Below are 16,006 nucleotides of genomic sequence, written 5' to 3' on the forward strand. Positions count from 1 at the left end.
TTCAGGGCTCACATAGATGGCCACAATCCCTGATTGTTCCTCATAGTTTTAGTAAATTCCTTGGAGGTTGTTCCTTTTAGAGTTAGTGAGAGCTGGACTCACAGGTGTGTGGTGGCTATTGAATAAGTGAAGATAACGGTGGGAGTGAGAGTGTGTGATATTAGTAAGATGACTTATCTAAAAGGTGAGGGAGTGTTAGTGAGGGAGGAAGACTACCTCGATATGACTGTTGTAACCACTGGGGAACTAGAGGTTTGGGAGACTGTAGACCAGCAGTTTTCAAAGTGTGATCTGGGACCTCTGGAGGTCTCTGAGACCCTTTTAGGTGGTCCACAAGGTGAAACTATTTTTGTAATAATACTAAGATATTTTAATGTCTAATATAGTAAATATCAGTAGATATAACACACCTGAACAAAACTCTTTTTTGGGGGAAAGACTCAATAATTTTTAAGAGTTAAATGGGTTCTGAGACCAAAAAAATCAATAACTGCTGCTCTAGGGTATCCTGCTGGTGCTTAGAACTGTAGAAGTCTGAAGAGCGTGTGTGTGTGTGTGTGTGTGTGTGTGTGTGTGTGTGTGTGTGTGTGTATGTGTTTGGGAAGGCTTGGGAGGCAAGTGTTTCCTGCTTTGTAGCTAGCTATAGAGATTGGGCACAAACCCTGAATTTGAGTGCCTTGAGCAAGTCTAAGTGGCCTCTAGTCAGATTTATTTTTTGCATTCAATTGGTTTTATTGTATTTTTAGTCAATCAGTCAACAAATCTTTATTAAACACTTACCATGTGCCAGGCACTGTGTTGAGCACTAGAGGTACAAAAGGCCAAAACACAGTCCCTGCCCTCAAGGAGCTCATTTTCTAGTGGGAGAAACAACGTGTAAACAACTATATGCACGCCACATATAATCAGAGTAGATGGGTGTGATCTCTAGGGAGGAGCCTGGAAAGGTGTCTTGCAGAAAGTATAATCTTAGTTGAGTCTAGAAGGAAGTCAGGGAAACCATTAGAGAGAGGTAAGGAAAGGAGTACATTCTAGACATTGGGAACAACCAGTGAAAAAGGTATGGTATGAAGAAATAGGTTGTCGTGTTGGAGAAACAGTAAGAAGGCCCATATTGCTAGATTATAACAGGTGGAAGGAAGTAAAGGGTAAGAAAAATGGAAAGGTAGGAATGGGTTAGATTGTGAATGCCTTTAAATAACAAACAGAATACTTTCTATTTGGTCCTGGATGTAATGGGGAGCCACTGGAGTTTAATGAGTAGGGAGGTGACATGGTCACCTGCACTTTAGGAAGAGCACCTTGCAGCTGAATGGAGGATACATTGGAGTGAGAAGAGACTTGGGGCAGGGAGACCAACCTGAAGACTGTTGCAATAAATAGTCCAGGCTTGAGGCGCTGAGAACCACATGTCTAAAAGCTTTATTAATGCCTTTTTATACAACAGACAATTCCTAATATGCCTTTTTCTGCATAGAGCCTTTCATTGTTTAAATACAAAAAAGGAAAAGCAGTTAGGCAAAATCAAATAATATAATGACCACCTCTGACAGTGCAGGCAGCATTCCATACCCATAGTTTTCCCTTCCCCCAACTCTTTACTTACAAGAGAAAAGTATATTCATCATTATATATACAACATTATATAACAAACTTTATTATATATACAACATTATATATACATTATATAACAAACTTTTTGTTGTTCAGTCATTCCACTCATGTCTGACTCTTTGTGACCCCATTTGGGGTTTTCTTGGCAGAAATACTAGAGTGATTTGCCATTTCTTTCTCCAATTCATTTTATAGATGAGGAAACTGAGGCAAAGAGGGTTAAGCGACTTGCCCAGGGTCACACAGCTAATAAGTATCTGAGGCTGGATTTGAACACAGGTCTTCCTGACTCCAGGCCCAATGCTCTATCCACTGTGCCACCTTGCTGCTCCATAAAGCTCCAGGAACCAAGACTGGTTCCTACAGTTAATCATAGTTCAGATACCTTTCAGTGTGGTTTTCAGTAAAGTGTAAGCTCCTTGAGGGCAAGAGCTGCTGTTTTTGTCTTTGCATTCCCAGTGTCTAGCACAGTGCCTGACACAAAATAAGCACTTTGACAAATCCTTGTTGAATTATTTTCATTTCTATAATTGTTTTTACTGTGTAAATTCCTCTCCTGGTTCTTTTTTTCAGATTTGGTCTTACACCACTTATCAGAAAAAGGAGATTCCAAACCCCCTGTTGCCTTTGCAGATAAAAGAGAATACCTGGGAAGAAACCAACATACCCAGAGTCTGGGTGTAAGAGAAGAAAGGAAACAAGCAGTGGCATTAAGCACCTACTATATGCCAGGAATTGTACTAAGCTCCTCAGCAATATTATCTCATTTTTTTCTCACAACAACCCTGGGAGGTGAATGCAATTATTATGCCCATTTTATAGTTGAGGAAATGGAGGCAGACAGAAGTTAAGTGACCTGCCCAGGGTCACACAGCTAGTAAGTGTCTGAGGCTAGATTTGAAGAGAATATGGGGCCTAAGAGGAGGCCCATAATACATGTGGCACCAATAGTCAGATCAGACACAATTGGGTCCATCCAATAACGGCCCTACATTGTTTTCATAAGGGGCTATAAATGTCTGACCACAAGCATAGTCAAGTACTCAGAGAACTGCCATCAGAATTTTGTTATCAAAGCATCACTGGTTGAATGCCCTGTTGCATGCCCTGAACTCATGAATTAAATCCATCAGGCCCCAACTTGCACACATTTCCAAAGCTCATTTGTAGTTTAGTTGTGTAGAACCTGGGGCATGCCTTCTTATAGAAGCCATGTTATATGTGTTGGTTGGGTTCCCAGACCAGCCCATAAAATCAATGATGAGTAAAATCAGTTGAATAGATAATGTTCCTGGAGTGTAGTATTGAGAATTCAACCACAACTAACCACCCCTTATCATATTGCTTATCTAGGAAAATGCATTTCAAGTTCCACTTCGGGAAGCCAAGAATACAACTCCCCCTATCCCTTACCTTCTGCCTCTGAGATGCTTTTTTTCAGAAATGACCAACTGAGGAGAACAACCTTATTGGGTGCCCAAGTTTCCTGATTCTGCTTTCAGAAGACAACTTAGTACCTCTCTCCAGGGAATGAGGTACCAATATTCCCCTCCTCCTTTTCTCTTCTTCTTGAAGTTGTGCCATGATATCACCCTGATTAATTGAAAAATTTTCTATTTGTTCTTAGAAGTATTTCACAATATCCTTGGCAGGTGAGCATCACTTAGATAAAATTTGTAATGAGTGAGAGGTGAGCCAGAGCAAGACAATTGGTTAGTGAGGAGAGCCACTTAGGGGTTCTATCTCAGTTGCCCAAAATACCAAAGTTACATAGTGAAAGAGTATGGGAACATTAAGAGAATTCATTATGCCATCCGTCATCGGGCCTATTCATCTAAAAAAGGTGTACTGTGTGAAGAGGTCTTGTCTTGTTTTTTGGTGGGAACACATGCTTTGAGGTATTGCCCTCTCTTGTTTCCCCTACTTTATTTCAGATAATGAAACTGTATTCTTGGCATTTTAGAGATTTTTAACCTGTCTCTTTCTGAAGCTTATTAGTAGATTTAAGAGTATCTGTGTTAAACTTTTAACAAAGTTTAAATTGCTTAATTATTCTTAGTAGGCTCATTTGCCCTTACCCTCTCACGGCAACATGATATTACTATTTACTATGGAAAACTTCTGAAACATTTAGTCTTAGAGAGTGACCTGGGCCTCTGGCAGGTTAAGTGACTTGCCAGATGTTACACAGTGAGTATGGGCCAAAGTCAGGATTTGAATGTAGACTTTCCACCTCCAGTGTTGGCACCAATCTACCTCTCACATATTAGCCGCAACCGAGGCTGCAATCTTCTCACACCAAATCTTCTGTGTATAAAACTTTTGGAGATTTTCTTCCCTGTGTCTGTATGTGTTCAGACAGTGGCAAATGTGGCATGGTGTAAAAAGAGTTGAAAGTCAGGAAGACCTGGGCTCATGTCCTCTCTCTAATGAACACTGGCTATGTGACCCTGGAAAACTCTCTAAGATTAAAAATTTCATAAAAGGTGTCGCTCTAAACTGGTAGAGGGAATTCCCTGTCTTAGTGAAATCATAGGTCTGACCAAAAACTAACCCCCCAAAATCTGTATTTTTTCTTTTAGAAAAGATCTCATTTTTGAGATAAAGCCTGCATTTGGATGAATATAGCACAGAAAAATTGGGTGACTTTCTGATGATTACTAAGCTTTTTCATAGGATTTAGACCTGGAAGTGACCTTAGAGATGCTCTAGGCCAGGGGTTCTTCACTTTTTTTGGGATCATGGGCCCTTCTACTGATCTGGTGAAGTCCATGGACATTTCTTTTTCAGAATAATGTGTATTAAATGGACAAAACAATTACATAGAACTACAAAGGAAACCAATTATATTGAAATACACTTACCAAAATATCTATTTTTTACAAGTTCACAGACCCCAGGTTAAGAATCTAGCTTTATTTTTCCATTTTACAGGTAAGAAAACTGAGGTCCAGAGAGGTGTGAAGTGACTTGCCCAAGAGGTATTGAGTAGCAGAACTAGTACTTGAACCCAGGTCTTCTATCTCCAAAGTAGCACTACAGTTAGTGCAATAGGTATTGGGGACACATAAAGAGAACCCAAGGGTTCTAAATGCTGTATTGCTCATGTTTTCTCTCCGTTTCAAGACCAACAATGTATCTCATACTCCCCCAGTGCCTGAGAGTAAAGAACTACTTCTTGAACCTGTGAGCCTTTACAATTTCCAAAGGAACAAGCTACATCAGGCTCAGCCAGGCTGGCCTCACAGAAAGTCAATACTTGTATGAAAACAAAATCTTCCAATACAAGGTCAGGGCAAACAAATGTCATGGCGGCCTGTCTTCTCCCAAGCATTTCTCTCCCTTGAGGCAATGCAAAGGGGAGCTGGTTCCTTCCTTGGGTCAAAACCATGCCATTGCAGCCCCTCAAGTTAATATTAAATGGAAAATTAATAGATTAGATAGCTATTACATGCTTTTAGTGCCAATTAATGTAATAGCTCTGAGTTTTTTTCTTTTTACAAGGTAGGCAAATATAGTGCCTAGTTTACTGTGGTGAGTACTTAGATATATCTTTTGTGCTACCATTACCACCGACTGATTGGACTGACACGCATAATCCCCCTTGGATTCCTCAATGAGATGATGTCAGTTAGGAGCCCTTCAAACAGGGCGATTAAAAAGCACATTAAACACGCTCCTCGTTGTAAGATTTACGCTAGCTTACACTAGAATAACAATGATGCAGTGGTGTTTGTTTGAAAATGAAAGGATTATATGGTCTTTGTAAAATGAGGAATTTAGTTTTGGGGAGGGGCAGTGGAATGGCGATTTATTTTTTGTTTATGTTCCTATGGATCCTTTGATATGTCAGCTTCTGTCACTAAGGCTTAGGACACTGGTAATTTCTTGAATCAACCAAGATGAAATACACATGGCCTCAAATAATTTATGTCAAAAACTCCAGTGCAGAGCCCAGACTCTGGTGCTTATTGGGAGATTACATTGAGAATAGACTAGCTGGTCTTTAGAAAACCATGGGTAATTAAATTTTATTTAAAAAAAATTTTAAACCCATGAATCTTCCTAGATCCTTTAATCACAAGAGGGGGTACTTCTTTGACTTTCAGATTATGCCAGGAAGAGATTGAACAAAGGGCTACTTCTCAGGAGGGCTGGATCATTCCCCCTGCGCCTGATGCAGGATGGGTGCTACTCTGTTGACAATGTACATCCTCTTCCTGGCTTAGCCCGTGGTGGGCAGGGACTTCCAGTGGTGTGACTTTCCAAAGGAAAAGCATGACTTTGTCCCCTTTGTGTGAGATTCAGTACAAAGGCTAGCCCTAATCTGAGGTTGTGTTTCCTTTGCCCTTGGGAAATGGAAGAATTCTAACATTAGGAAATTTCAGAGCTAGAAGATCCCTTAGAGATCATCTCAAATTCTTAGTTTTTTAAAAATAGGTAAGAACACTGAAGCCCAGCTACTTCTAATCCATGGCAGAGATAGGAGGATCTACCATATAATTCCTCCAGTATTCTACTATAAGCTTAAGGAAATTCCCATGAGTGGAGACCTGAAAGCAGAAATGTTAAGTTTTTATAAATTTTCATTTATATTTGCTGATTATTAATTTTTTTAAATAAAATTTGTTAAAGCACCACAATGAAGTTAGGTCATTAAAATTAATGAAAGATCAGCTGCTCTTTAGCAGTGTTTTTATTTATATTATTTTAGTTTCGTGTATATTGTTCTTCTTATTCTAATGATTTTACCCTGTATAAGTATGCACAAATCTTTTTTCTGAATTCTTTATATTTATTTTCTATGACTTGAAAATATTCCGTAACTTTAGCATGCCACAATTTGTTTAGAAATGCATCAATCCATGGCTAGCTACTTTTTTCAAGTTTTGTTTTTGTTTTTTTGCTGCCACAAAAAAATGCTACTATGAATATTTTGGTATATATGGGACTTATCCCTCTATCTTTAACTTCTTTGAATTGTATGTGTGACTGTGGGATAGCTGGATTAAGGAATATGAACAGTTTAATGATTTTTGCCATATATTTCCAAATTGTTTTCCAAAACAATTAGAACAATTCACAACTTTACCAACAGTGCATTGATGTGACTGTCTTCTCACAGATTCTCCTGCATTGATGACATCATCATCTTTGTTACGTCAATTTGTTGGATGTGAGGTGAAACTTCAGGGTTGTTTTAATTTGCATTTACTCTATTGTTGGTAATTTGGAGACGTTTTGTAGCATTCTTGGTAGTTTTTATTTTGAAAAAAATTTACTTTCTCTAAGCTTGGGTCCTACAACTGCTGACATGGCTAAAAGTATCAAGAAATATCAGAATTGTTGGCAAATATGGAACCTATTACAGAGTATCCATCAGAAAAGTGGTGAAGAAATTTAAATTACCCATCAAAGCAAATATAACTTCTCCCTTGGCAAGACCAAAATGAAGAAATGAACTGTAAGTATCTAGCACTATGGATCCTGTATGAAAACAGTAGCTGATCTCTTCAGATGACTGAAGGAATTAAAAGACCAGTAAAACCTTCACTTTATCAAATATCTGTAGCCTATAGTCCAACAATAAATGGGTTAACTTATAGGGAAAAAGGAAAAAAATATTTTTTTATGTCTTTTGAACATTTTATCTGTTAGGGAATGACTCATATTTTTGCATCAATTCTCTATATGTCTTGAATATCAGACTTTTATCATCAATATTTGATGTGAAGATTATTTTACCATTTGAAAGTTCTTTTATAGATACATTAGTTTGAATTTTAAGTCATCAAAATTGTCCACTTCATTTTCATGATCAAACTTTATCCCCTTTTTTGCTTAAGAATTCTCTCTGCTATCTATTCCTATTTAATTTTTAAATGATGTGACCCTTTAAATTTAGGTCACATCTATTTGGAATTTACTGTGGCACGTGGTATAACTTGGTATTCTAAACCTATTTCTTGCCAGACTTCAGAATGTTTTTTCTAGCAAAACGTGGGGGAGGGGAAGGAATCCTTCTCTCTAGTAGTTTGTGTTCTTAGATTTCCTTGAACACTTGGCTGTTGTGTTCAGTTTTGGCCGGGTTTTATTTATTTTGTCTTTTTCATAGAATTTTTACTTATTAAATAAAATTCACCTTTAAAAAGCTGGTTTTGTATGTTCCCCATTGGTTAGTGCAATAGAATTCTGAGAGAGTTCATTAAATGGTATTTCATGGTGTTGGTATCTTAGTGTCTTCTTAAGTTATTTATGGATTATCTTTAATGTATGAATGAAAATACTTGTAGCCACTGTATCATTTGTTCTCTGTCACTCATATGACTGATTTAAAAAGGTTGTTTCTGCAGAAACTTGGTAACTGATTCATCTTGTTTAGCATTTTATTTTTCTCCAATTACATGTAAAAACAATTTTAAACATTCATTTTTAAAACTTTGAGTTCAAAATTCTCTCCCTTCCTCCTTCCCTACTCCCCCCATGGAGAAGGCATGTGTAGTCATGCAAAATATATTTCCATATTAGTCATGTTGTGAAAGAAAACAGAGAAAAAAACCTTAAGAAAAATACATTTTAAAAAAGTATGCTTCAATCTGTATTCAGACACCATCAGTTCTTTCTCTGGGGATGGATAGCATTTTTCGTTGTTAAGTCCTTCAGAGTTGTCTTGGATCACTGTATTGCCAAGAATAGTTAAGTCATTCACAGCTGGTCATCTTAAAATATTGATGTTACTTTGTACACGGTACATATCACTTTGCATCACTCATATAAGTCTTTCCAGGTTTTTCTGAGAGCATCTTGCTCATCATTTTTTATAGCACAATAATATTCTATCATAATCACATAACACAGTTTGATCAGTCATTCCCCAATTGATGGGCATCCTTTCAATTTCCAAATCTTTGCCACTAGAAAATAGCTTTTATAAATATTTTTGTACATATAGGTCCTTTTCCTTTTTGTTTTTATCTCTTTTTAGATACAAGCCTAGTACTGGTATTGCTAGGTCAAAGGATATGCATGGTTTTATAGACCTTTGGGTGTAATTCCAAATTGCGCTACAGAATGGTTGAATCAGGTCACAACTCCAGCAACACTGCATTAATATTTCATTTTTCCCACATCTCCTCCAACATTTGTCATTTTCCTTTTCTGTCCTATTAGCCAATCTAATAGGTATGAAGTAGAATCTCAGGATTGTTTTAATTTGCATTTTTCCAATTAATAATGAGTTAGAGCATTTTTTCATATAGCTATACATAGCTTTGATTGCTTTAACTGAAAACTTCCTATCTTTTTATTATTTATCAGTTGGAGAATGGCTCTTATTTTTATAAATATAACTCAGTTCTCTATATGTTTGAGATGAGGCCTTTATTGGAGAAACTTGCTTCAAAATTTTTTCACAGTTATGATTGCTAACTGTATTTCCCTCCATCCTATTTCCCCCTCTGTATATTCTATTCTCTCTCTCCTTTCACTCTGTCTCTCCTCAAAAATGTTTTGCTTCTGATTACTGCTTCCCTGAATCTGTGCTCCCTTCTATCACCTCCCCCCATTTCTTTTATTCCCTATCTGTAGGGTAAGATAGATTTCTATACCCAATTGAGTGTGTATGTTATTCCCTCTTTGAGCGAATTCCTATGAGAGGAAGGTTCACTCACTCTCTTTCACCTCCTTGGTCTTCCCCTCCACTCTAAAAGCTTTTTCTTGCCTCTTTTATGTGAGAAAATTTGCCTCTATTCTGCCTTTCCCTTTTCCTTTCTCCCAGTGCATTCCTCTCTCACCCCTTAATTTTATTTTTTTAGCTATCATCCCTTCACATTCAACTCATACCTGTGCCTTCTATCTACAAATACTCCTAACTGCCCTAATAATGAGAAAGTTTTTTTTATGAGTTACAGGTATCATCTTCTCTGGTAGGAATGTAAACAGTTTAACATTATTAAGTCCCTTATGATTTCCCTTGCCTGTTTACCTTTCTATGCTTCTTGGAGGCTTACATTTGAAAGTAAGATTTTTCTATTCAGTGCTGGTCTTTTAATCAAGAATGCTTAAAAGTCTTCTACTTTATTGAATGTCCATTTTTCCCTTGATGAATTCTACACAGTTTTGCTGGGAGGTTATTCTTGGTTGTAATCCTAGCTACTTTGCCCTCCAGAATATTATATTTTACGCCTTCCTATCCTTTAATGTAGAAGCTGCTAAATCTTGTATTATCTTGACTGTGGCTCCATGATACTTGATTTTTTTTTCTGGCTGCTTGCAATATTTTCTCTTTGACCTGGGAACTCTGGAGTTTGGCTATAGTGTTCCTGGGAGTTTTCATTTTGGTATTCCTTTCAGGAAGTGATCTGTGGATTCTTTCAATTTCTATTTTACCCTCTGGTTCTAGGATAGCACAGCAGTTTTCCTTAATACTTTCTTGAAAGATGGTGTCTAGGCTCTTTTTATTTGATCATGGCTTTCAAGTAGTCCAATAATTTTTAAATGATCTCTCCTGGATCTGTTTTCTAGATCAGTTGTTTTTACAATGAGACATTTCACATTGTCTTCTATTTTTTCATTCTTTTGTTTTTATCTTATTGTTTCTTGATCTCTCATAGAGTCATTAGCTTCCATTTGCCCAATTCTTTTTTTCAAGGAATTGTTTTCTTCCCTGAGCTTTTGTACCCTCTTTTCCATTTGTTCAATTCTACTTTTCAAGAATTTTTTTTCCCTCAGTGAATTTTTGTGCTTTTTGCATTTGGCCAGTTCTGCTTTTCAATGCATTCTTCTCCTTATTGATTTTTTGTACCTCTTTAAGTATTTGACCTAGTCTGTTTTATAAGGTGTTATTTTCTTCAGTAATTTTTGTGTCTCCTTTACTAAGCTGTTGACTCTTTTTATGATTTCCTTGTATCACTCATTTCTCTTCCCAACTTTTCATCTACCTCTGTGGCTTGATTTTCAAAATCCTTTTTGACGTCTGCCATGGAAAGAGACCAATTCACATTTTTTTTTTTCTTGGAGGCTTTGGATATAGGATCTTTCACTTTGTTATCTTTTTCTGAGTGTGTGTGTTTTGATCTTCCTTGTCACCATAGTAACTTTCTATGGTCAGAATTTTTTCCGTTGTTTGCTTGTTTTCCAATGTATTTCTTGACTTTCAACTCTTTGTTAAAGTGGGGCTCTGCTTCCAGGGTGGAGGGCACACTGTCCCAAGCTTCAGAAGTTTTGTGCAGATTTTCAGAGATACTTCCAGGGACCTGTAGGTTTTCAGTTCTCATAAGATGATATGAGGTGTTTACTACTCTCCTGGCCTGTGCTCTGGCCTGTGAGTGGCTACAAGCACTCTTTTCTGCATTGGAACTGTGAGGAGGGTCCCTACTTCACTGCAGCCTGAAAGCTCTAGTGTGTGCGCTAGTGCTCCTCCTTGCCCTGGGACTTTCACCAAGGATTGTAACCCAGATCTCAGTACAGGCAAAGCAACAGAACAGAGGCTTGCCCCCAGTGCCAGCAAAGACACCCCTGTAATATTCTTCTGATCAGTTGCTTGACCCCCTTATTGTCTGTGGGCTGAGAGCTCTAGAAGCAGCCTCTGCAGCTGCAGATTCAGTGGTTCCCAAGGCTTGTTCCTGGTTTGCTGGGGCCTAATCTGTGTTGGTGCAGACTGCACTGGATTGTGACAGGTGTGACAGACCTTTCCTGCCGACCTTTTAAGTTGTCTTTGGCTTCTTTTGTAGGTTCTACTATTCCAAGAAGTATTTTCTGGCATTATTTAAATATGTTCAAAAAGGTTTTGGGGAGAACTCAGGCAAGACACTGCCTTTATTATACCATCTTGGCTCTGCCTCCACTGATTCAGTTTGAACACTTAAGGCTATCACATTTGTAATAGATACAGTTAAGATGAATTCTGCAAGCCTTTGTCTAAGGCAGTGGTGGGGAACATGCAGCCTTGAAGCCGTATGTGACCTTCTAGGTCCTCAAGTATGTCCCTTTGATTGAGTTCAAACTTCACAGAACAAATTCCCTTAATAAAAGGATTTGTTCTGTAAAACTTGGACTCAGTCAAAAGGCCACACTTGAGGACCTAGATGGCCACATGTGGCCTTGAGTCCCCAAGTTCCCTGGTGTTAGTTAAGATATTACTATTTCTTCCTAGGGAATGAGTCAAATAGAGGACAGATGAATGATAATTGGTAGCCAGTATGTGAGGGGATATAGAGGTCAAGAGTCTTGGTTTTGTCATCATTCTCTTTTCATCATCAGCCTCATCATCAACAGTTGACCCTCTAGTTAAAGTACAGGACCCAGGGCCACAGAGTTTAATCAAAGAAAACCCTGCTCCAGCACAAACTATCACTTCTTACCATTTCCTTATGTAAGAACGCTTTTTTCTTGAGGTAGTGAAATCACTGCTTTGTTTTCATATGGAGCTAAACAGTAGCAGTTGAGCGTTTTGGGTAACACATTTCTCAGAGATTCCCTGGATAAGAAAATTCACTCTCTAAGCCATCTGGGAATCATAAATGAAAGGAAATGGAGTTGTGCATTTCCCATTATTAATTATTTATGAGATACGTATGGCCTGGCAGAATGAGTGCCAGCAGGGAGAAAATCAGAAGCTTGGGATTTTGCTTCCCAGATTACTGAGATGCTGTTGGGTGACCTTGTGTAAGTGGCTTGAGAATTATGAATGTGCCTTGGTCCAGAGGACTGAGGAGGAGGCATGCTACCCACCTCCTCACCATCCTCAGAGAGGAGATGAACTCAAAGTACAGAATGAGATATGTATGTTTTTGAACATGGCTAATGAAGAGAATTTGTTTTGCTCCATTATGCATCTTTGCTACAAGGGTTATAATTTTCTTTTTTTTTAAATCATGGTGAGGGGTGGTGGTTGGGAGGTGGATAGAAGAGAAAAAAAATTGTTCATTGAAAAAAGTAAAATTTAAATTTAAAAAATTGCCTTAGTTTGCTTTTATCTCGATTGGAAAATGCTAATTTACCTAAAATGGGGTAAAATAACAATAATGATAACTAGCATTTATTTAGTGCTTTAAATTTTACAAAGAATTTTATGAATATTTTCTCATTTTATCTTCTCAACAATGCTAGGATGTGGGTACTCTTATTACTCTCATTTTCCAGATGAGGAAACTGAGGCAGAGCCTAAGTGACTTGCCCAGTGTTGCACAGCTAGTAAATATCTAAGGCCACATTTGAACTAGCATCCTCCTCACTCCATTAAAATTAGAAAGACCAGTCAAGGTGGCTCATATTTATAAGGCTCACACCACATCCCTTGCTATCAAGAAAGCTGAGCTTGAACTTGGGGAGGTCTAAGCTGCAGTAGGGCTAAAGCTGATCAGGCATCCACACTAAGTCTAGTACCAATATAGTAAGCCTCCAGGAGCAGGGCCCCAGTCTGCCTAAGGAAGGATAAAATAACCCAGGGAAAGAAAGAGGAGGAGGACTATGAGCTTTGGAGGAGGTCTCTTTTCCTTAACCTGACATTCAAGGCCCTTTACTAAAGGATCCCAACCTACCTTCTCAACATTGTCTTCTCAATATGAACCCTTTAGTCTAGCCGGGTTGGCTTACTTATTGACACGTTTTATTAATCCCCTCTTCTCTAGTGCCCTTCCAACTGTGTGCATTTACTATTTAATACGTCCACCTTTTAGGATTCTCTCCTCACCCCTTGACATTTATTTCAACTCTACCCAGTTTTCGAGGGCCTACCTCAAATTTCTCCTCCTCCTTGATGCCTCATTCCTCTTCCTTCTGTCAATTCCTATCACACTTATTTGATACATTCCACTCATTAGGGTAGTGCACTGGATAGAGTGCCAAGCCTGGAGTCAGGAAGACCTGAGTTCAAATCAGAGACATACTAGCTGTGTTACTCTGGGCAAATCACTTCACCCTGTTTGCCTCAGTTTCCTCATCTATAAAATGAAATGGAAGAAGGAAATTACAAACCACTCCAGTATGTTTGCCAAGCAAACCCCAAGTGGATTTATGATGAGTTGGACATGACTGAAACAACAACTCATTTGGTGTTTAGCAAATATTGACTCTTATTTTAGCTTTTTCAAGTGTGTAAATCTTATCTCTCCAATTAGATTTTATGTTGATTGAGGGTAGGGACTGAGTTTATACTCTTTGTAACAGGATTGTGCCTTAAAGAATCTTCACAACTGGCTTTGGCCATGATTTTACAGTAGGACCTGGAGTGGATTTGAAGCCAGTTTTCCTTACTGCAAGCTCTGTATTATTTCCATGACGCCAGAGAACCAAGTGAAGCTTAGCGAACAAAATTGACTTGGCTAGTGTCCCGTAGTTGGAGTAAGTGTCGGAGACGAGATTCGACTTGAATGCCAGGCTAAGGAATTTGGATTGGGTGTTAGCAGACAATGGAGAGCCTATGGAATGGGGAGTGATGTGGTCGGACCTGCGCCTTAGGAAGATGTTTCTGCAGTGGCTTTCAGGAACGAATGGAGTTGGGGAAGGAATGGAGGCAGGGAAACCAGGAAGGAGGCTAGTCCAGCGGTCCAGTGAACAGGTAATTCAGGTATTTGAGATGTTCAAGGAGGACTAGCACCTCTGGTGTGAGGACTTCCCAAGTCCTCTTCAGGGCTGCTCATCCAACTTTGGTATCTACCTGGCTGTCAGCTCTCACCTGTGGGTCCAAGAAGCTATCCCATGCCCAGTAGCCACACCCTGGTGAATCCTTTAGGCAGAAAGGGTAAAGCAGGCAGAGGGTAACTTACCTGTTGATCAGTTAGGGGGGATGTCTTACCCTAAGCACGTGAAGATTTCCCTTGGTGGAATGGGTAGATGAGAACAATTTGTTCCAATAGCCATGAAGGTGGCTGAAGTAGGCACTGTGGAGCACTTAGAGCTTGGTCAGTCATTGAAGACCCCAAGGTCATTCACTGCATCCTGGGCTATCTACCAGTCATTTTAACTTTTGTCTTGCCACTGGACTTTGATGACTCTGGAAGAGTGGGTGAGGCTGATAACTTTGTGCAACTCCGACTCATTTAAATCCAATTTGCTCATGAATCACACCGCCTGTGATATCATTGGTCCTATTCAAAATCAAAGGACAAATAGCAACACCAGTTTGGCCCTCAATTAGGGCATTGGTGGTGGACATGATTCACTTTATACTATGCTCCCTGGTTCATAGAATCCTAGAGTCATAACTTCAGAGTTAGGAGGGACCAGAGAAACCAACTAGTCCAATACCCTCATTTTAGAGATGAAGAAACCAAGGCTCAGGGGAGTGAAATGATTTGCCCAAGGTCACATTGGTTGTAAGCATCAGATGTAATATTTGAATCCAGGTTCTCTGACTATAGAACCAGTGTTCTTTCTACTGTACCATTCCTTCCACCTTGTTTCTTACAATAAAATAATGCTAATCATAATAATGGTAACTAATGTTTAAAATAGTGCTCCAAGGTTTACAAAGCACTTTACAACCCTGGCAGGTAGGTACCTTATTATTGCCATTTTACTGTTAAAGAAATGGAGGATGAGAGGTTTTGGTGACTTGCCTTGGGTCACACAGGTAGTAAATGCCTGAAGCAGCTCTTCCTGACTCTAGAAGTAGCACTTGGTCTCCTATACCACCTCGCTGTCTTCTATTGTCTTCCCACAAAACTCCTTGAGTGCAGAAACTGGGTGTGATATTTTCTTTATATTCCCCACATTGCCCAACACAGACAAGAGATGCTCAAAAGGGACCTTTGGATATCTTGGTTTAAGGAGATGCACCTAGCACTGTGCTATGGAAATAGAGACTAGACCTGTGAATTCATTGCTATGAAATCATAGGGAGTTCCCAGGTGACAAGACCAACCCTCCTGACCAGTACAACTTGGCACCTGCTCCAAATCCTTGGAGAATTCTTGGATAATTATCTAGAGAACTGAAAGGTTAACCGATTTGTCCAGGGTCACACAGAGGCAGGTTTTGAACCCAGATCTTTCTGGCTTTGAGGCTGACTTTCTCTCCACTATGTCATGTTAAACCCCTTCCCAAGCCTCCCCTGTTCTATATCCACCTATAGGTTTTTCATTTTTAAACATTACTATTGGTTTGTTAGGTGAAATTTTAAATAAAAACATAAGGGAAAGCCTGTGTAGCTGATCAGCTATATTTTACTACATAATACTTGTACTCAATTATACCTAATTATATTTCAGCTACTGAACATTTTCTGCTATGTATAGTTTTCCTAAATGACTCTAATTGATCCCGATTTGATTTGGGAGATGGCTAGGTCAAAAAGTTGCCAATTTAGAAGGGAAGGAAACTTGAGCAGTAGTAGATTAATAATTGCTGCAAAGGTGAAAACAGAGCTGACTTTGTAGGCCTTTGGCAAAGG

At 38.9% G+C, this 16,006-nt stretch overlaps 1 pseudogene; it reads left to right on the forward strand.

Moving 5' to 3' along the window:
• Positions 1 to 222: 222 nt before the first annotated feature.
• Positions 223 to 16,006, forward strand: part of LOC144455835 (ragulator complex protein LAMTOR1-like) — a 77,977-nt pseudogene continuing 62,193 nt past the window's right edge.

This window comes from Phascolarctos cinereus, unplaced genomic scaffold (genome assembly GCF_003287225.1).
Source record: "Phascolarctos cinereus isolate Bilbo 61053 unplaced genomic scaffold, phaCin_HiC Scaffold_1;HRSCAF=81, whole genome shotgun sequence".
NCBI classification, from domain to species: domain Eukaryota; kingdom Metazoa; phylum Chordata; class Mammalia; order Diprotodontia; family Phascolarctidae; genus Phascolarctos; species Phascolarctos cinereus.